Here is a 22,895-nt window from a genome sequence, read left to right as displayed (position 1 = left end):
TTTCCAGCCACCACGATGTTTCTTATTGTATTTTTTTTGTAACTTGTACAGCGAAAAGTAGTAAACTTAGGTTGTGTGATTAGTAGACATAATGATGTGTAAAAACAAAAACATAACTTTTTAAAATATCTAGATGGCCGGAATAGGTAGCCCAGATATTTGAGCAGGCTGCCAGTTAAGCAAACGTAATGTGATGGATAAGTGTTCATGCTTATTTATAAGTCAACTGGCCTAGTACGTAAATTCGTCCACATTTTGCGAAACGTCCTGTATTTAAGCCTATTGATAAACCTCTGATTGTAAACAAAACCAAATTTGAGCTAAACTTTTCAAGTGATTTCTCTGCTGGTGTAAAACGTTTTAGACTGCTGATAAGTTATGAAGTTAGTTATACTTTACTATTGAGTTTTCGCTTGTATTAAGGTTCAGAACAGCCTCGGTAGTCTTATGTATCTGTATCGCATTATTAACGTTTATATATAGAATACAAATCCAGTGCCTATTGCTTCAAACATCAACGTGTTATGGACAAGTTTTCTCGGTTGTAATTCAGTAGGTGTTTAAGGTCGTTCAAACCTGCATTTGATTAATAGTGGTTTTCGTTTTCATGAATATATAAGAAACAGTATGATAAGAAATATCAAAATGAGTACAAAAATGGGAAATATCTATGTTATAGTAAATTTCATTCAAGTAAATCATGCACATTTCATAATGCTAAGTGTTTTAAACGTGCCAAAATTGATCATACTAGTTCAGTATATTCTACTACTGTTCATTTTACTATTTGTGATAACAAACCTTAAAATGCGAATTTGTGTAAGCTGGTTGATTTTAATGACCATAAGCTTTCTCCATTTACGGCTTACAATAACTCATTTTACTATTTGAAACGATTATATAGTACTACTAGCATGTTTTGGATGAATCTGAGAGTTAATATTTTATGTATCACACTTAATATTTGGGATGATTAATATAGAAATGCAAAGTTCACACATCGGAATACTCAAACTAATTACGTGACAAATTTATTACCTCAATACTATTGGTTGAATTGCACGATTAATTGTAGTATACCTTTGTTAATCAATTTAATCTATCAGTTAAAATTATTCTTTTGAATTATTTATATTGGGTATAGTGTAATCATAGGACACTTGTTCTTAATTCATTCAGTGCAATGTTGATTGAACATAGTTAATGATATTCTGGATTTATTTCATTACAATACAATTCCGGAGTTAAAATTTGTTCCAATACAATTGCTGGGCACTCTAGTACCGATGTGATTTCAAATACAACACAATTACAAATTGTTATAATTCTGCTATTCATCCACTACTACTACTACTACTCTTACCTAAATCCATTTATGTCTATTCAGTTCTATTACACTTTCATTCAGTTTATACTTTCTGTACATATCATTTAATTTAATTGCTTTGAAATATACATTTGAGAATATTGTTATTTGAGTTTTCTATAAATCCATCGGTTATCAATCATTGAAAATAATAGAAATAAAATCATACTAATGTTATATTTAAGAAAGATTGATTCGGATCCTAAGATGTCATTACCACTATACATTCAGCAGATTGCTAACTGTTTTGAGATAGTGAATATTGGTAGCTCAGGTGGATGATTTTAGTGATGTTTCGTTCTTTGAGATGGATGGTTCGGTCATGAAGCTTTCATTGTCCTTTTGAACAATATCGTCAACATAAACTTCAGGTAGAAGTGGAGTGTTCGAATTTCTCCAAATATGATTTTTAGCTTGTCCTATTGACCGCGATCTTAATTAGTTGTTGTAGACCATTAACATATCATCATCTACTTTTTATTTTAATTGTATCTCCTTTTGATCCGTTTCTTGATCCTAAATTTGTCCATGGTTTTTCTGATTGGTTGATTTATAGCTAATATGATTATTCCTAGATTCTAATCAACTGATAAGTGTCCATATTATTATTATTCTGTTAAGATTATTTTTATTCAATTCACATTAATAAAATAATACTATTACTACCATGTTTAATTATCGTAAAAGTATAAAATCTTAATCATTATAAACATTTATACGATAAGAATTTGGTAGTAATATATAAATTGAATTGAATAGTTTAACTACTTATTTAACAACAACAAACAAACACTATAATTAAATGAAAATAAACATTAAATGATTACCAAATGCCTGGTACGGTCGAGATTGGGGAGAGTCCGCTCTCCCTCTCGAAATGCTCTCACATGGCCACGCGTGTAAGGCCTCTGCCAGGGAAGTCCTACTCACTGCCTTCTCGTGGCATTACTGTTGTTCATGAAATTGAGAGGACGAAAAGCGAATGTTCGGCGCTTTAACCGGGTTGGCGGACACGGAGGATCCATCTAGGGGAGTTGGAAAACCCTGATTCCAAACCAATGGTGTACATGGGCTCCAGTATCCTGAGGGAACAAATGGTGTATGAATCAATCATTGGTCATCGGCTACCATGGAACTGCATCTCCTCACGATACTCCACTGCCTTGTGGATCAGACCTTGAGGTCAAAGGCTCCGGGTGTGGCCCCCTAAGTAAACCACCTGCTTCGGTTTGGGTACCTGGGCAGTATCACAGCGGCGCATATGCATCTGGTGACCCTTTGTACCAATATTTGTGTGTTTAAACAAATAAATAATAATAAATGCATGTAGATCCTTATAAAAAATAAAGTAATTCATATTAAATGTAATACATATTATACACAAATGGATGATACACAATATTTATTTACATTACCGTTATTTAGTCTACAGACATTTTGTTACGAAAAAAACAAACAAACTCGAATTGAATTAATTACAATATTATACTGTTAATTTTTTCAAAAAAATTTTTGAATTATGTTTCTTCTATATGACTGGTGGTGTATATTAAATGATAATAATAAATTATATGTTCAATTGTGTACTACATTCAATTTAGAATACCCTGGTAATTTTATATTGAAACATTTACTTGATTCAATAATAGAACGTTACATATTACTTAAATGTTTCATGTCATTCAATTATTAACAATGATACTCCATATAGTTGTAAATTAAACAAATTGCATAATTTTAAAAAAAAAATTATTTTACGTGTATATGAATACGAATAATTAAATTATAAGTGAATAGTAGTAATTGCCTTTCTCTTCATATTTAAGATATTAGCTTTACTTAAAGTCCAGTGTAAAATAAACATTTAAATTAATAATCTTTAGAAGGCTATTAAGAAACTCGATCTATACTGCCGCTACATCGACGAAACATTCATTGTCGTAGATCAGAATACCAGTAAGGATAGACTACTAAAACAGCTCAACAATGTACATCCAGCGGTTAGTTTCACTGGCGAATGCAAGTGTGACAAAAAGCTGAATTTCCTTGACGTCACACTAAGCAGGTGAAGTGAGGGCTCGGTAAGTAAAAGTGTATATAGAAAAAGTCCCTCTGCCTGCCAATATACTCACTTCTGAATCTTTAGAGTTGTTTTAAATTTTCAGACAGATCAAATGGATTAATACCATTTTGAATATTTCACAGATCGTTAAATTTATGGTAAACTGAGTAGTGAATTACAATCTATCACCGAGTCAACTACTTAATTTTCAATCGTTATTTTTTAAAGAAATTTTCTTTCTGCATATCAATCATTAAACTATTTTTAAGATTTTCTAGTTCGTATCACTGACATAATTCTGTAGTTCACATTCCAAGTTATCTATTTAATTGCCATAAGTTATGTGCATACGTTGTGTTATTTGAGTGATTGAATCATCGTTGTTCGATCGCACTGTATAGTTGATATTATGTACTTACCTACGCCCATTAACCCTCGTCGAGGAGCATAGACACCGGCCTGCATTCTCTATCCAACTCTGTCCTTTGCAGACCTTTCCAATTGTTTCCAGTTGCTATTTACTCTCTTGATGTTTGCTTCCAATTCCCGGAGCAATGTGTTCTTTGAACTTCCTCCTTTCCATCTCCTTTCAGGATTCTAAGTTAGAGCTTGCCTCATGAGACAGTTTGATGATTTCTGTAATGTAGGTCCTAACCACCTCCAATGCCCTTTCCTAGTTTCTTCTTCAGCTCGTAGCCGGTTTGTTCTCTCCAAGAGTAGGCCGTTTCTGATGGTATTCAGTCAACGGATATTGAGTATTTTGTGTAGACAATTGTTTAGAAATACTTGCACCTTTTTAATGATGGTTGTGGTAGTTCTCCAAGTTTCGGCTCCATACAGTAGAACTGTCTTGACGTTCGTATCGAACATTCTCACTTTGATATTGGTTGACAGTTGTTTTGAGCTCCATTTGTTCTTCAATTGTAGGAATGTCACCCTTGCTTTGTCAATCCTTGCCTTTACGTCTACATCCGATCCTTCTTGTTCATCGATGATGTTGGTTGGTAATGTGAAAGTTTCCACCTTTTCCAAAGTTGGTGTTCTCTGTGCTGTGTTATAGGATATTGCTATTTCCCTTGTGCATGCTGAGATGTACTGATTTTGAGGCTACCGCTCCATGGACTGTCTTTACCTACATTTTTTGCTGTGTATGGAACAGAAGAGCTAGGTCATCCACAAAGTCCGAATCATCTAGTTGAATTTAAGCTGTCCATTGTATTCCGTGCTTTCCCTCAGATGTGGAGGTCTTCACAATCCAGCCTACCACCAGAACAAAGAGAAGAGGGAGAGTAATGAGCCTTGTCTGACTCCTACCCTCACTTGGAATGCATCTGTCAGCTGTCCATGTACAACTTCCCAGTGTAGTCCGTCGTATGAATTCCGAATTATGTTGACGAATTTCTCGGGTAAACCATAGTGTTGAAGAAGGTTCTCCTATCCACGCTGCCAAACGCCTTCTCATAGTCAATGAAATAGATGTATAGTGACGAGTTCCATTCAACTGATTGTTCAACGATGATCCGTAGTGTCGTGATTTGGTCTGCACACCACCGATACTTATGGAATTTGGCCTATTGATCTCGAAGCTAGGCGTCTACTGACTGTTTCAAATGGTTCAGCAACACTCTGTTGAAAAATTTTCCTGCTAACGGTAGTAGTGTGATGTCAATGTAGTCTTCACATTTATTCAGATCTCCTTTCTTTAGTATCTTGATGAGGTATCCTTCTTTCAAGTCTGTTGACGCTGGTTCTTTCTCCACAGTCTTCCTGAATAGAACGTGGAGAGTGTTTGCAGTAACTTCTATGTCTGACTTCAGTTTGTATGTTTTCAATTCCTGCTTCTTTTTTCAATCCTTATGAAATGAAAGAAGACCAGGATTTTTACGTCTTAGCTTATTTGGTGAAGCGAGATCTATCACTAAGAACAAATTGATTAGATTGCTATCCCATATAGCTCTTTTAGTATATTTTGTCTTATTACTTAATAGTAGTAAGTAGTTCAACTATATTTGTTCATTTATGAAACAACTGGGACCAAAGATTCGTTTTGAATCCGGTTTAATTTTAAAGAATTACTATTAGGAGTATGTGAAGAATGTTGAAGTTTGTAACTCCCATCACAGACTGATATTATTTAGACACCTAATGAAAGCCAGGAAGTACTGGCAGATGTTTCGTCCCATGATGGAATGATGTAGTCATTCAGTGCTTCAGGGTTTTCAATTGTTGTCTTGCCATGGTTACGTACACATATGACTGTACTCTGATTTGAAACGATAATGAGTTAGTTATGAGATAAGTTATTGTAATATTGTACTTCTTACAAATAGTTGTGATCTATTCATGTGGTTTTTATGCTTAAGACAGTTTATCGCTAACCTTAATCAGAGTCAATTTAGCTTATATATGACTGATTTAAAAACTCGTAAGATATAGCCAACCTCATCGTTCCACTTATTGACTTAACGCTAAATGTTTGACTGATGATGTGAATAGGTAGCAGATCTGCTGCACTCATCGCTGTATTCATCTAAGCTATCTACGACCATGTTGAGAAATTTGCTCATTACAACTATACTATTTATCAGTAACTAAATTTATTCTCTTGTGTTTTAAGGGTTAATATTAAACGAATTGTTTTTGTAATAGTTGACGAAATTTTTCTGTCCATGCACCATGTATGTCCTGAGATCGGACTGCTGTTGTTCATTTCGCTACACTAAATGTGATTTCATCATAAAAGAATCATTGTTTATTATAAAGCGATTTGGTATTCACATAAATCGGTATTCCGAGAAATTATGACAGTTTTTCGATTTATTCGATTACGGATGAGTTGTTACGATAAATCTAGCAGCTACTGAAAACAAATCAGCAACAAACTTAAAATTAAATGCCAAGATTACGTTTGGGATTAATTAAATAAGAGAAGTTCAATGTAGACCATGAAGGGAATACTTATGAAAAACAATAAGAAGTGGAACTAGGCAAGCTTTGAGCAGAAGAGAGTGAAAAACGGATTAGACTAGAGACCTTTATTAAGAAAGGTTTATGAATTTCAGGAGTCTTAACGAGCCTGTATTAAAAGCAGGAACATATCATTTTGAACATCATCCAGAGTTGCCTAAGCCATAGGTTCATAAGTTTAATAGTAGCCGGAAAGGCATTAAACCTTTAAGCAGGAATACTAGAAAATCTTTCAACAAATTTAATTTTGTACAAGGAATATCAAAAAGTTCATAGGACATTGTATACTTATGGTTGGATATGAAAACTAAACGTCAGCCGACGGTATACTTAAGAAAAGGTTTGAAGAGAGTTATCTGGTTGCTTGATCCTGTATCAAGGAAATAGATGGGTCATCAATTAGAAACGATTTGACAGATCTCTCTGATCTCGGACAGAAAATCTAAGCTTATGAAGTCATATTAAAACAGTTTGGCTATGAGTGCTACCAGAACGCGAGAAACTAATGTAACACAATTATCTTCAAATTCCCATTTGGAGTGGGTAAAGGTAGCTGTACAATATACACGAGACAGGAAACCAACCTTCGAATGTCTAGCTAGTTTTGTGGGAGAACGTGTAGACATTGCATATATGGGGTATGGAGAACTAATGGTAGGCTTGAATGCTGAGAGACGAGTTAAACCTATCACGCTACAACCGTCATCATAATCTAGTATCTTTAGGCCACAATGTGTTGGTTATTCAGTTGGTACCATCTGTAGTGGGAACCATTTCTCTGACTAGTGTCCAAAAATGCTCAATAAATCCGACTGACTATATAATGTTACGCCGTTTGCGTTTAATAAAAGCCGGCCAGGTGGCTTGAAGTTGTAGACCTCATAGAGTATCGATTATTGAAGGATAAAGAGGGTTTTCACACATTAGTAGTGATGATTCTCAGTTTTATATTGATATCAGCAATAAACACATCTCAGGATTTCGATTAACAAAGAAAAATAAGACGGAGACGATCCAAGAGTAGTTTTAGCAGCGATTCTTTGTCTAGTAATAGAATAGTAGAGATGTTAGACATCCTCGACAACAGCTCTGGTACAACTCTCGTTCTATAAAAGCAGTGAACGAATTGATGTTTCCTGCAGACGAAGCTTACATTCGACTAGCTATCGTGGACCGTTATAGTGATTTATGGACCATGACCGTCAGTCACTCAGCTACAACGTAGGACTAGACACATATATGCATCGGTTCAAGTTGCCACACCTCATTAACACAACAAAATGAACACCAACTTCATAGAAGTTGTTACTTCAATGGTAGTTATATATAAAAGACAGATTGTATATAAGGATATGGTATAACAAGAAAGAAAGATATAAAGCAATTTTAATCTCACAGTTTAAGGGAAGACAGAGAGTGTACACATCTACGCCATTGTGATCGGTTCTGAGCCATGTCAGCCAGAGTCTCCAACCATTGGTTACGATAGTCACGCGTACGACTATATGGACGAGGACGGAAACCCGTGTTTAGGTTAAATAGGGATACTCAAGGCTAGCTGAACTGACTGTAAGGCATGTAGTATCCGATGTCAGACAACTCCAGTTCTGGAGCCATTTAAAAGAAATGTTGTTGAAGGGATGTAGAAATAAACGAGTCGGACTCTTGATAAACTGCAATGTCTTCACAGCGCGCAAAGTTCGTAGCTCATATCTGTTGCACGACAATCCAAATTTTATTATTTGGTTTATAAAGGAACATTATCGTGTCGAAACTTATAGCTTTTGATTTCGACTTGGTGTGGGATTATGGGTATTATTTAACAGTATCAAATGGAGCTAAAACATTATTCAATGCTATTTGGTTTACAATGGCCCTGCAACTGGTTTTAGATGTTGTTAGTTGAAAATTTTCTACCAATTATACAAGATCCCATGTGGTCACCTTTCTTAAAAAGTACATTTAAGTATGCTACACTTATAATCTAATAATATATTCGGAAAAACTCCTAGATTGAACAAACCACAAGTTTAGTCTGACAAAACTTTGCAGCTTATTCATTACTAAATAAACCGTAAACAGCTTCGAGGTTTCTAGAAATTCAGCCGAGAATTTTAATTATTCCCGTTTTGTGAGTTCAACTATTTGTCCTGGTGTGTTTAAACAATTCCGATTGAGAATAAAAATAACTTATCATCATACTAAGATTAAACTATACGGGTGAGAAAAATCATTGACAATTATATATTATCCTCTTCGTATGCTGGTTAAGACTAAAAAGCCGACTTTTATGACACTGACAGACTGTTGTTAAACAACCATTAGAAAATAGAAAACAATGGACAGCTGTTTCGTCCTGATGTGTGAGACTCAATGGCACTACTCATTCATTTCAATAGTTTAAGTGATATTCCTGTAGATCTAATGTCAAAGCTTTCAGAACAGTACACTAACATAAATGAACGTCTAGGGGTCATCTCTTAAACTTGGAAAAAATCAATGGAAAACATGACATTCAACTCTTATTAAATACTAATAAAGTATGACTACCAGTATAACATTAAAATTTATATAAAAAAACCATTAACTGACAATCAATTTTTTCCTAATCGACATATAAACCTACTTCAACTTTAAATATTCTCATATTTCAAAATTATTCGAAAAATCCATTTAAAATTTTACATTCATTAAAACATCAGATGATATTAGTGTAATAAAGTTTATCCATACCCTAACCTGGTGATTTAAAAAAAATTAACCAAACGGAAATCTATTTAAACAAAAGTTTCACACTATTTTAAAATTAAATTTAATTGAAAAATAATGTTGACATGCTTATGTTTAAATAAAACATTTAAAATTAAAAAAAATACGAAGTTTATACTACTTATTGAATTATTCTACATGAATATTGTATTATTATGAATTGCATGAAAGTAATTTAATCTAAATAATTTTTTATATAGTTGAGATCATGAGTCAATTGAAGCTAGACCACCATGGAAAACTTGGAAGCATTGGACGGCTGTTTCGTCCTATTGTGAGACTCCTTTGCAGTGCGCATCCGCAATCCCGCCTCACGAGATTCGAGCATAGGACCTACCAGTCTCGCGCCAGAGCACTTAACCGATAGACCACTGAGCCGGCATCCTACAGTGTTAATGTCTAACCTCAACCAATCCACGAAATTGCGAGACCAACTTCCATTGTACTGAGGTAGATACCTGTCTCTACCTGACATGGATTAGCTCAACTGGTCACGACTTCTCACTAGAACTTCAGGAATTACCTCATGGAGCCTTTTTTTCATATAAAAAACGAAATATGGATCAGTTGACATTTACAATATCATTCGTTATATAATAATGAACGTAAAATTGTGCAATTTTATTCCCTGATAAATATATAACAGATATTGATTATTAACATCAGATTAATGGTAAAGTTAAATAGATAAGAAGAGGAAAAATATTAGACAAAATAAACAATATATATAAAACACTCTTCCATTATCGAATTCTTAAACGACACTTTCACTCACAGATTTCCGTTCATTTGTTTCTCTTAAATTATATGAACTCTCTAAATTCTATTCAATTATTATATAACTCATCCTATTTGCTTTTAATTCAATGAATCCTTTATTACCTCTAAAATTAGCACTCATTTTATCTTATATGTCTTTGAACTCCACTCAATTATAACACCACCCACCCTTTATGCTTCCTTGATTCTTACACATAATAACCTCTGACCTTTTCTTGCATATAGTTATCATTGATAACCTTTTGTCATTCCAATCCTTTACATTCATTTATGCCAATTGTTCCACACTATTACCCCAATACTAAAATTTCTAATACATATTTGGTTGTAAGCAGCTGATGAGAAACCACGAAATATAATAAATTCATATTATTCTGCATCAATATATGTTCTGGCTTTATTTAAATTCATAAAGGGAACTAATTGCATGAAATATTAACACTATATTGATTTCCAATATATTAACCAAATATAAAGTTGTAATAATTATGTGACTAGAAATTATGAATTGCTATTCATCGAGTTAACTACAAGTATCAGTTAAAGAAATCCTGCAATAATATGCGATCATGACGTTGCTTCATACAAATTAAAGATAAGCATTATAACCCTAAGCTTTGAGTTCACATTGTTGAACATTTCACTTACATATTTGGATATAACGACAAACTTGTCTACTAATAAATAATACTAAAGGCAAGATCTATGGCTCAAAGCTTATCAATGATTGATTTCAAACAGGTCATTATGATGTATATAACAGATACTTAACTGAATAAAATAAAACACGTTTTGAGTAGTTTATGAGGTTTTTAAATTTGTTTATAACAAATTATATGAACTGATAGTTCAAATTTTCTGAGCTATAATAATGGATATACACTTCAGCTATATATAATAAAACGTTACATAACTGTAATTTTTAAACAATCAATAAATGAAAACTCTTGGAGGATTTAAACATTTTGTAATAGTATCCAAGTGAAAAGGTGACTGGAATACTATTCACAAAGGATAAGACTACTGAGTTTTTGAACCTATGTTGAGTATGGAGCTGTACCTACCATCTATATCTAGTAACTGCTTACTACGAATGATAATGGTAGCTAGTGGTCAGATCAATACATGGTATCAACCTAAATATTTTCATTAATTTTAGTAATATGAAGAACTGTAGTAGTTACGTCTGAGGACTCTAAGATATTAATGTTTGGTAGCGGTGATGACACAGATGAATTCACACTGTGTCGTGTTTTAAGCTGAAATAATTGCAAATTAGATTGATGTCATGAATAAATCAATGTTGGACTACCACTGAAAACCTGGAGACACTGAACGGCTGTTTCGTTCTAGCATGGGACTCCTTGCAACTGTGCATCCACGATCCCGCACGCGAACCCTTAATCTCTAGACCACTGAGCTGGCATGTAATGGTGTTGACGTTGAAGTTAGACATTAACACTGTTGGACGCCAACTCAGTGGTCTAGTGGTTAAGTATTTGCGCGTGAGACAGAAGGTCCTGGGTTCGAGTCCCGTGTGAGGGATCGTGGATGCGCACTGCTGAGGAGTTGCATGCTAGAATGGAACAGCTATCCGGTATTTCCAATGGTGGTCTAACACTGATCTATTCATGATATCAATCTAAACTGAACAACCTCCACAACCTTATACTGATAACTGTAAATTAATTCCTCACCATCTTTCTTGACAAACCTTATATTTGTATAGGGAATCTTGTAGAGACTATGAGATTTTCATAGTTTAAATCATAAACTGATCTTAACTCCCTAATTTTAAATGGTGATTTAGCTAGCTATGATCAATTCGTGATATAAAGTATGAAAACTATTTATTTATAATTTTCTCTTCCTTTTAACAGATGTTTGCTATTCAGAAAAATGAAGTGAAATAGTTTATAGTAAATTAGGGTATTTATTCTATCCAAAATAGATATGACTTATTATCATTTTATTGATCGCAATTTTCAGACTTGTATTCAACTAATTACATTGTGAAAAGGTAGACAATAAAATTATTTCCAAAGTATTATGTAATTTTTTATTCTACCTATTATCATTTCAAATCTTATATGTGAATGGATACCTTGTTTAAGAATTATAAAACACGAACTCTATGGAATAAGTAGTGTCGATTCATAACCGATTCTAGACAGAGCATAGACCTCGAGATGAATTATTTTTGTCTTATAACACAAATAGAAACATGATAATTATAATAATTGATCGCAGAATATTATTATTACCAATTCTACATGTTACATAATACACTACGCATACATATACCTTCACAAACAAACATAAACTGCTTGATTTGATTGTGAAAACCGTTAGCAAGACAGAGGTAGCAGTGGATTTAGTATAGTGACAGTAATCAATCGATGAGTTATAAAACTATAGTGCTACAAACACTTTGTCTAGTATGTTTGAATGGTTACATACATAGACAGAACAGAACAAGAATATAAACCAATAAAACCCAAATTTATCAATATTTGCCGGACATTATTTATAATAAATTTGTAGAGGAAAAGAAAAGATAGATAAGGAAGTAATATCATCGGTATTAAAATGATAATGAGTTCATAAAAAGCATAGAAGTGCATACAGGCGCAGTTGGATCTGAAATTAATAAGGAAAAACACAAGCATACCAAAAATAACGACAATAGTACAGTATTGCCGGCAAACAAAGAGATGACCAGCACCTTTATAAAATTTACAGAAAAACACAATTAGGAAACACGTTAGAAGAAACTTCAGAAAAAAAGTGGTGACAAAGGTAATCAGCGTGTCGGTATATTAGGAGAAAAAACAGAATAAAAATGAAGTATACAACATCTGGTTTAGGGGAAAAAGATTTCTGTTCAAAGTACAATGTTTTGTTTTTCTAAATAAAGAAAAGAACATTAGCAACAGTGTTAAACAGGACAGAATAATAATAATAATTTCCCCCAAAAGACAACAAATAATGTGTGATTGAACGCAATAAATGAGAATCTGAACAAAGTGAACATCATATAAGTGACTGATAGCAAGAGATAAAATGATAACCAGATTATTAGAAGAATTATATTTTAAAAACCAAAAACAAATTAACAGGCAACAAAACTTCAACAACACATAAAAAAGGGGAGACTTCTCTGTGTGTATCTAATCTTATTGGATTATTTACATTATATAAACAATTCACAAGTATGTATATATATATATATATATATATATATATATATATATATATATAAAGAGAAAAGGACTAACGCAGTAATTTGATAATCACTAAGATGAAATTTAAAAAAAAATACTACGATGATAAATGGGAAACAGAAATCCATTTTTATTAACTTCTATTTGATTCTATATGTCAAATTGATTGTTATACAACTAAAGTTATAAACGAAAGAAAAGAAAACTTACTATTGTTAAATTAATAATTAAAAGAGAAAAATAAACATGTTATCATAATACATTATTATTCTTTGGGTGTGTGTGTGAGTGTGTTTATATCCAGATGATATCATAAGAATGATTTAATTCTATGCATTTATATCATTACAAAAGGTGACAATTATTCATTTATTGTCTGTTATTTGATAATACCCTCTATGTGGTTGATCTGCTGATGATGAAGAAAAAGAAGGATGCTGTACATTATAGTAGATACATTAGACATGTTGCTTGATGAATGTCATATATATATGAAGAATACAGATATATGAAAAAGAGGAGGAAAAGAACCAATCATCACAGATCCTTTTTTATTCCAACGAAATGAATTATTTCATTTTGATTGTAAATAGCTAGTGAGATATATAAGAAAAAAAGAAAAAAAAATGATGGTTAACAAAACAATAATAACAACAAAGATATGGTAAGAATAATGAAAATTTATGACTGAGTGAAAAATATATCTATTTTATTGAAAGCATAATTCACATTGTTTGCATCAGATCAGCTGTATATGATAAAATACAACAAAGTAGTTGATTTGAACACATACATAGAAATGCTTTGTTTCATATGAAAAGTCATTTTACGTAGAGTTGAATAGATTAATAAAAAGCAAAAGTCCGAATCAGACTGATCAACTAATAGATTTCCCATGAGTAAAATCAGTAAATATTGAAATAGGATATGAAACATTTTTTCGGGAAAACTATGACCTAACAAAAAGACGTTCAATATACTTACTTTGGACTAACCAGGTTTTATGAATAAAGCAGAACTGCACCTGATGTAGGATAATATTTCCAGTTGGCTGGTCATGAATGGTAGTTTTGTAAAATTACTTTGAATTTCGATTGCTTAGAGTGCATGTCATACAGATTAGATGGGAGGCAGATCATTCATATGTTATCAAAAGGAATGATAACATTAGCGTACTGTAGGTTGAAATTTTTTCCTCGAGAAGTATATCCACACTACCATCATAGACTTTGAAAATGCTTCTAGAATGCTAGGGACGGCGCGACTGAACAGGAGTGGCAAGACTAAGCAACACTGTCACAGCCTACTCCTAAGTCAGGAAGATAAGAAGGTGTAGTATGTTCTTAATCACACCAACATTTTTTCATACCTGTTAGGTATATGTTTCTTCAACAGACAATGTCAAAGCTCAAATCTATACAACGCATCAAAGTTATCACCGATACCAAGAAACATAAACATTGCAGACCTGAAATAAGTTTGACAGCGTTCAAAACTTTGGAGGGAATACAAGATCAACGTAGCGAAAAAAACATGGTGAAAAACTGACCTGCTCCAAAAGTAACAGATTCTAATAAGTTTTGCACAATCCAAGGAGTAAAAAAAATATTTTTAAGCAACAGAGAGCAGCTTTATGTCCGAATAACTATCTCTACTGAATAGGACATTATCTTTGCTATCTTATAATATTTTTTGGTATATAAAATATGTTATTAAAAAAGAGTAGCATAGCCCAAATAATCGAGCACAACAATGAATTGTCACTTTTTATTGCCATAAAATGAGAAAATCAACACAAACCAAAGTTGGTGATTTAGATCAGATTGAAGAATACTATAAGTAGATAGTGCAATTTCAAACATCGTAAGACAACTAAGAATACAATTCTTTCTACATGGCTCAATCCAATCACAAATGACTTCAAGGACTGACGCCATTGTCCTGGTTTGGCTATCTCTAGCTTTCTTTCAGTCTACTCTGAAAACAGACAACGTTGTCGTCGAGGTGGGCGATGGTTGAGGATATGAAACATATGTACCGACTCCTTAGTCAGTGAAGACGAACTATATCATCAACGAAATCGCCACATTTACCTAGTACCCTATGCTTAACTTCAATGTTACTAAATCAGTGATCCCAACATACAGAAACAATGATTTGAAGGCATCTGTGATTAGACAATAGTAACCTATGAATATCCTTTGATCTTAAAGGTTATATTTCACAGTCTAAATATAGACCAGGACGAAATTCCGATGTGATCAGAAGACGCTAAAATTTGTTAGCACTTTTAACTTTTAGGTTGTCCATTCACTGGATGGACAATTTCCTAGATACCTGAAAAGGAAACTGGATTATTAGTAGTCCTGTTGGCCAGAGAACCAAAGGGATAACTCCGTGGTGCCAGTCAAACAGAATCTTTTGTAGGAAGTTCTGGATATATTAGCATCGAACTTTGAAAAGCTTCACCACCGGCAACAAAAATCCATGTGGCAAGGTGAGGTGTGGTATTTTTTAGGGTTAGGCTTTTACAACTCTTCCTTTTCTTAAGCCCGAAATGAATAGTTGTCCATAGTTCTGACGGAGTGTACAAAACCGTAAACCTGAATGACAATCATGATATTTGGATCTTAAGCATCAATTGTTTCTCTATGAAACAGATGTAAATGAACAGCGTCGACATTTTATTCTAATGAAAATGTACTCATTAAATATTTTAATTTCAAATTATTGAACAGTCCGTTCTTTTGTTTCTAACAGCTTTTTTTTTTGAAAAAAACTTCGACTAAAAACAATCCAGCCATGAGATGTATGAATGTCAAATATTCATTTCAATAAATTCTTATCAGGTTCCACAGTTATACATTGAAATTAATGATCCAAAAAGGATAGTTAGATTTATAGAAAATAATTTGTTTACAATTATACAATATGAAATGATTGGTGTACTAGTGTTAACTTGAATTGTATTGTGTAATTATTAATTAAAAGAAAAACGCGTATACAACCTTGTTTTTGTGCTTCTTTTTTCATAAATCAAAATTATTTTTATTCGAATACATATATACGATCTTCATTGTTATTAATCATTTAAACACGTGAATAATTCGGTTAGTAACTAACCCCAAAGGTTTTATTACTTTGTTACTGAATTTATATCACTTCATACACCAGATAGTAGTCGAGGTAACATTTGATCAAATTCGTGATTACATAATGATTTATCATTGATTATTATTCGCATAGATTTCACTCACATTCACATTTAACACTGATCAGATTAATAATAATAAGATTTTATAAAATGTATTTGACTTAAACTAGATCATTCTCGTGAAAAATAGATATGTATTAAATTGGATTTAAAACCATAGGAACAGAGGAGAATTTATTGCAAAGAATATTCTTTATTCATATATCTATTTTATAAACATGGGAGATTAATTTATACATAAAACTGATTCTTTTGTGATTTCATATTATGTTGACTGTATTTACTTTAAATCATATCAATAAACTACTGTCCTGACCGTATATATCTAGTTCTTAATTATTAGTCAAACTTCGAATATCTGAGTTTATTTGGTCTTCAATAGTTTAGTCCTAATGATTCTCATTGTCTTGTATCTAGGTGACCAGTGTAGAATTATATTAAGTGTCCTAATTGGAGATTGAAAACTGAGTCTCATTCACTACAACAAAAAGTCTTGAATTCACATGATTTTTAAACAAAATTAATATACATTTAACTTAATACACGCTATGTTTGAAGAGATTACAATATCATCTAAACCGGTAAACGGAACGAAAGTCAGCAATATAACAATAGGACAAGCTAAGCTAGTCCACTAAGCCCCAGCCCTACTAGCTAGATGGAATAGACAAGATTCAGCGAGAAGCACGAACGAACAAACACACAACTCATGCGTGTATATACAGTACAAAAATGCCCTTTGGAAACGTTATGAAATAGCGTATTTCTGGGGACCTAGCACCCCCAACAATACATTAAAACGTATAGCAATGGGTGAAACAATTGCTAGAAAACTGAGTTGAAAACTTATTGTAAACTAACTGTTTGTCTCGCATAAAGCACAATAATGAGATAGGAGAATGCTAATTGTAAGTTTGGCTTTGACGAGATTGTTTAATTGCATTGAAATCATGTACAACCACTGAAAACTTGGAAGCACTGGACGGTCATTTCATCTAAGTATGGGACTCTTCGGTAATGTCCATCCACGACCTCACACGCGGGGCTCGAACTCACGACGGTGAATTTCACATGCGAACTGCTAACCTTAAGACCACTGAACCGGAATCAAAAAGTGTTAATGTCTAATGTTAATTAATCCACAGCAATCTCCACAACTCTACACGGGAACTTATAATGTACTAATTTGTGAGAAGGTTTCCGGAGTTCCAGTGAGAGGTTGTGACCAGTGAAGTTCAACTGTGTCAGATGTGAAACAGTTAACCACCGAAGACAATTAAAGGTGGTCGCACAATATTGTAAATTGACTGGAGTTAGACAGTAACACCTTTGAATGACGACTCAGAGGTCTAGATGCTATATGTTTGCGCGTAAGACAGAAGGTCCTAGGTTCAAGTCCTGAGTGAGGGACTGTGGATGTGCGCTGCTGAGGAGTCCTATATTAAGATGAAATGGTCGTCCATTGTTTCCAGGTTTTTAGTGGTGACCTAACTGAAATTAATTTATGATTCCAATGAAATACTAACTGTTGTTGATTTCGCTTCAGTTTAAAAAAGAATGTGTTCATATATTCACAGTATGTGTAGACATTACATATACATAATAGGAATATGTTAGCATAAAACATTTTTTGATATGCAACTAAAAAAGTGCCAGAGTAGAGATTAATATTTGTTTTTCAAACAAGAAAATGAAAACAGTCATTCAAAATAATTAACAAGACGCAAATGATATTATTTCCGCCTTAGTTCTACTAAGTTTAATTATTGCTAGTTTGGTTACTAGAAAATGATTGATATCATCATCTAGGGAAAAATTGAGTTATAAATAATTATTTCTGTTTAGTTTACGGTACATCCAGCTTTGCAATGTACTTGATATGCAAAAATAGAACTGAATACTGAAATATTATTGTTACACAGAAATTGAATGAAAGTTAAACTTCGCAGTTAGATATGAAGTTAGCAAGAAAGTAAAATTTACTGTTCTCTTTTGTAACAGATGATGATAAAAAAAGTACTGTTTCTCAGGCGAAACAAACCAATATGAACGGCCAGTTTCTACCTTTAATTTATTGATTATAAATTATGATTTGCAGAAACATGAGGTAAGTTATTCACAAGACAATCCTGAATTACTACACACCCATAGGGACTTTCAACATTGATACAATGAGCCAATCGCATATAAAACAAATGATAAATGAAAGACGCTGATGATGGAACCATGATGCTCAATATTCGGCCTCACTTCATAAGGAAATAAAAACATGGTATTGGTTGAAAATGTGGCTTCATATTCTGAGGGACATGTGTCCATATTTATGAGTTGTATATATTTTTGCGATCCTGTATACCTGATAAAACTTCTTGTTCGCTGTTGGTTCTCTCACTCAGGTAAGAGGTTGGGGTTGCGTATAGAAAGCTTGTATAGTAGTATCAGACTCGAACGATCGCACAGCATAAAGTGTGAACAATGAAAACTGACCGAGTTATTATGAGCAACTGAAGTCTTACAGTGATGTATGCTACTTATGTTGACAGATATAAGTAGTAAGTAGCACCAATCGGAAGTTGAACGCCTGATAACAGAAGGTTGTATTGAAGAGAACTTAAATAGCATACAACACAGTACAATGATGTCTTAACATTGCATACATACAACAAAACTAATTACTCCATAATCTTAGTATTAGACAATTAGTTCTCATGACAACCAAGATTTTAAGGAAAAGTACTCACAATAGTTACAACAAAAGTAAATTTCTCTCCCGTATAAAATAAAGTATAGTACACAAATTTAAAGAAACAACTGTTTATTGAATCTTGTTGGGTTTGTTTCACAAATACTAACGGTAAAACCGATCGTTTTATTGAAAGATACAAAATAAAAAAAATGAAATAACTGATCAACAAACTAGAACTTACAACATACATTTTTACAAATGTATTCACTAAACAAGTGTAAATGGAATTGTTAATTTCAAACGTTACTGTTTTCTATACTTATTACTGTACTATAGCCCAAAAAGTGATAGTAGTTTGTTCTTACATCCCTTAATGGTATAAATCTGTTTATTTACCACTAGGTTCATTTAAACTTACAAGATATATATATATATATATATATATATATATATATATATAAACACTGATAAAAACAGTACAACTGATTGATCACTGAATAATGACCAATGCTATATTTGTGGTGACCAGATTATGTTGATCAAGTTGCGATATAATTACTAATTAAAGAGACTCGTTATTGCGTGCAATATACTGAGATGTTAGGTGGTTGGAGGAAGATTACAAGAAACCATAAACTCTACGTTCCGTGCTAGTTGGTACTCTTTAGCAACGTATACCAGTAATCTTGAGGGGACTAGTGTTTCCTGACTCGATAATCAATCATTTAGAATAATGACCGCATTGAAGCTTGATCAGTAAAATTCGACCAGCACTAATGAAACAGACAAACATAATATTGGCTACTATTTAGTGATCAACCATTTGTAAGTATGCCAGTCCTACAGAAAGTCAGTGGCGGCCCGAACATAATAGTAGTAACGTCTCAGACAGTGAGGTTGGATAACAGAGAAGTCAATCTGTCAGGAAGCACCAGTTGTTTCAAGATTGTAGGTATACGTTGATGACGAGTGCTGAGTAGAAATAAAACTCCATCCGCCTAACATAAATATTGCTTTGAACATACATTACACTAGTGTCCAAAATCTGGTATCGTCAAGCATACCTGTTAAAATAGTTTGACAGTTAAGTCTTTGTAATCAGAAATATGAAAGGACTGATTAGTTGTAATTTTTTGAAGGTCAATATGAATTGCAGTTTTGTCTTTTCAGTTTATTTATTGTGATAAGGATTATTATTTGAATTAAAAAGTTGAGATTTAATAGTATAGTATGTTACTAAAGTATGTCTACAGACTTGGGTAAGCTAACTCTCTGTGTTTATGAGATTTATGTAGGAGTCGAACAGTACAATAGATACCTAGAGGCGTATATATAATTAAAATCAAACAGTTTATTGTAGATTCACTGTAAACATGTTGATTGGTGGTATGCGTCTGACCGTGGTTGGTACAGATTGAGAAGTTTTACTACGATTATTGACAAAATTAGGTTGATAAGCTTCTACAATGATGTTTATTATCATTTTTTACACTTGAAGTGATGAATTCGAAACCAATTCAATAATTCCGTCTTCCTTTTACATGGAATTTCCCATTATAAAAATTAAATCAGTTTTGAAATGTGAGATGTTTTTTTGTACATTTTGGCACAGATGATTGTTTTATAGAGGTAAGTACGGAATTCATGTGTTTCAGCGCATTCAATAATTTACATGTATAAACATTCTAAAGGTTACGAAAGTGGGAATGAAGGGAAAAATAAAACACACTATGATACTGCTAACCCTTAATTCATATATCAAGACTGTTTTACTCAGAAACAATCAGTAATATATATAGGTATTAGCTCTCAGATAGAATAGACTAGTATAAAAAATAACAGGTTGACTCACTGTCGTCTAAGTACTTTAAGAACTTTCTCTGAATTACCTATAATTTAGAGGACATACAAGAAAAAAAAATTATTAACCACTTATAAAATAATGATGCATAGTTCAGTAGCTATACGGAGATCGCTTAATCAATCATCAAACTTAAAAACTTTATTTTCGTCAAATCAGCTATATCAAAATGATCAAAGAACCAAACTTGAAAAATTATTTATGCTCATTTATTTATCCTTGTCAATCACTTTAATGTTGAATAGTCATTTCAAAACGAATATTCAGATAAAAGTAACTCGACTATATATGTGTTTGATCAAGTTAGATTAAATCTGAAGGGGTTTTGTGGAGATTTCGGTTAAGTGCTCCGGTGCGAGACTGGTAGGTCCTGGGTTCGAATCTTGCAAGTGCGGGATCGTGGATGCGCACTGCTGAAGGGTCCCATAATAAGACGAAACGGCCGTCCAGTGCTTCCAGGTTTTCCATGATGGTCTAGCTTCAATTGACTCATGATTTCAACTATGATAAATTAAATCTGTTTGCCATGCTTTATATCCATGGAAAATAATGATTATGACTATGTGACCACATACAGTAGTGAGTTGTTATTCATGATATGCACCACTGATTTACATGTCTACCTATTTATTTATTTCTTTCTTAATGGGAGATGACAGAAACATTATTTTTGTAGAAATGTTAGAATTTAGGTTCCATTTAATTTTAAAGTCATTTCACAAGTAATCATATTCTTAAATTGATTAAAACCTATTGGGACATGTGATAAGTAAAGATATTGTTTAAAAAAAGAAGTTTATACATTACTTTCCTATAAATTAAAAGGTTAGTAGATGATGATAATAATCGATACACACAAAAAAGTCTCTTTATATTTCTGTTTGCTTTTTGTTGTTCACATAACAAATGACATTAGTTTTGGTAAAAAAAAATCATTATTAACCCTCTTTTCAAAAGACATATAAACAAGGCAAAATAATTCTCGTTGTAAAGCAGAGAATGTATTGTAGAATAAATATGGCTGACAAAAAATTAAAATCTGCATTATTATTATTCTTAATACTATTATGTGTGTGCTACTGATGTCGACAGATATAAGTAGTATGTATCATCAACCGAGAACGGAATGCCTGGCGATAGAAGGTTGACAAAATCTAAGAGAGGAGAAGGAGAACAGAGAGCGATTGGTATGGAAAGGGAGGAATAACCAAGTCTCAGACAATTGATGGATATTTTACCAATGAAGTATATACTGTATGGATCTCAGATTTTACCAAGATATTCTGTAATGTATTAAAATATATTCGGTTGTCCCCCCATTGGTGTTCTAGTTCACTGCAGTATGACTATTGAAGTGAAATTTGAACCAACGGATAACACAATGGTGGCAAAGATATAATTGTAAAGAGAAACATCAAACTGCAGTAATAGAACAAACACTTTTCACAGCTACTTTAAAATAACTACACAATACAGTGAAAGATAATCAATTGTTTAATTTCGAACCAACTTTGAGAGTATTATTAGTTATTAGTTTTAGGAATTGATAGGTAAATTGTCACTCTGATGTAAACTAAAAACTGAACCATTACATAACAATCTCGCGAAATAGAATAGTATTAAAGACTATCTACAATGTAATTGATAGGTTGAAACAAGATGTGCTTGTATAGAGTTGAAATTTACTCATGTTTGTATGTGTTTGAAATTATATTGCTACTTAAATAATATTTGATTAACTGTTACCGTGAAAATTAATGCAATAGCTGTTGTAGGATCTAATATGATTAAGAAATGAATTTGAAAGGAATGTCGTGATTAAATATCTTCCGAGATTACTTAGACCTTAGGTAAAAAATAATCCACAAAAAATATATAGAAATGACTGAAAATAGAAAAACAACAATTTTGATTCAATCGGTCCGCAAATATGTACAACCAAGACCAATAATCTATAATGGGAAAT

The 22,895-nt window shown here is 32.7% G+C and overlaps 1 protein-coding gene across 1 annotated transcript in view; it reads right to left on the bottom strand.

The window, feature by feature from the left end:
* Positions 1–13,554: 13,554 nt before the first annotated feature.
* Smp_076960.1 (hypothetical protein) overlaps positions 13,555–22,895 on the bottom strand; it is a gene marked incomplete at its 5' end in the record, with an annotated part of 48,727 nt that continues 39,386 nt past the window's right edge. The window contains one exon of the mRNA XM_018790937.1: positions 13,555–13,761. The remainder of the gene's footprint in view (positions 13,762–22,895) is intronic.

The sequence above is a fragment of the Schistosoma mansoni genome (genome assembly GCF_000237925.1).
Source record: "Schistosoma mansoni, WGS project CABG00000000 data, supercontig 0013, strain Puerto Rico, whole genome shotgun sequence".
NCBI classification, from domain to species: domain Eukaryota; kingdom Metazoa; phylum Platyhelminthes; class Trematoda; order Strigeidida; family Schistosomatidae; genus Schistosoma; species Schistosoma mansoni.
Note: the sequence above shows the minus strand (reverse complement) of the source record. Positions and strands in the feature narration are given on the sequence as shown.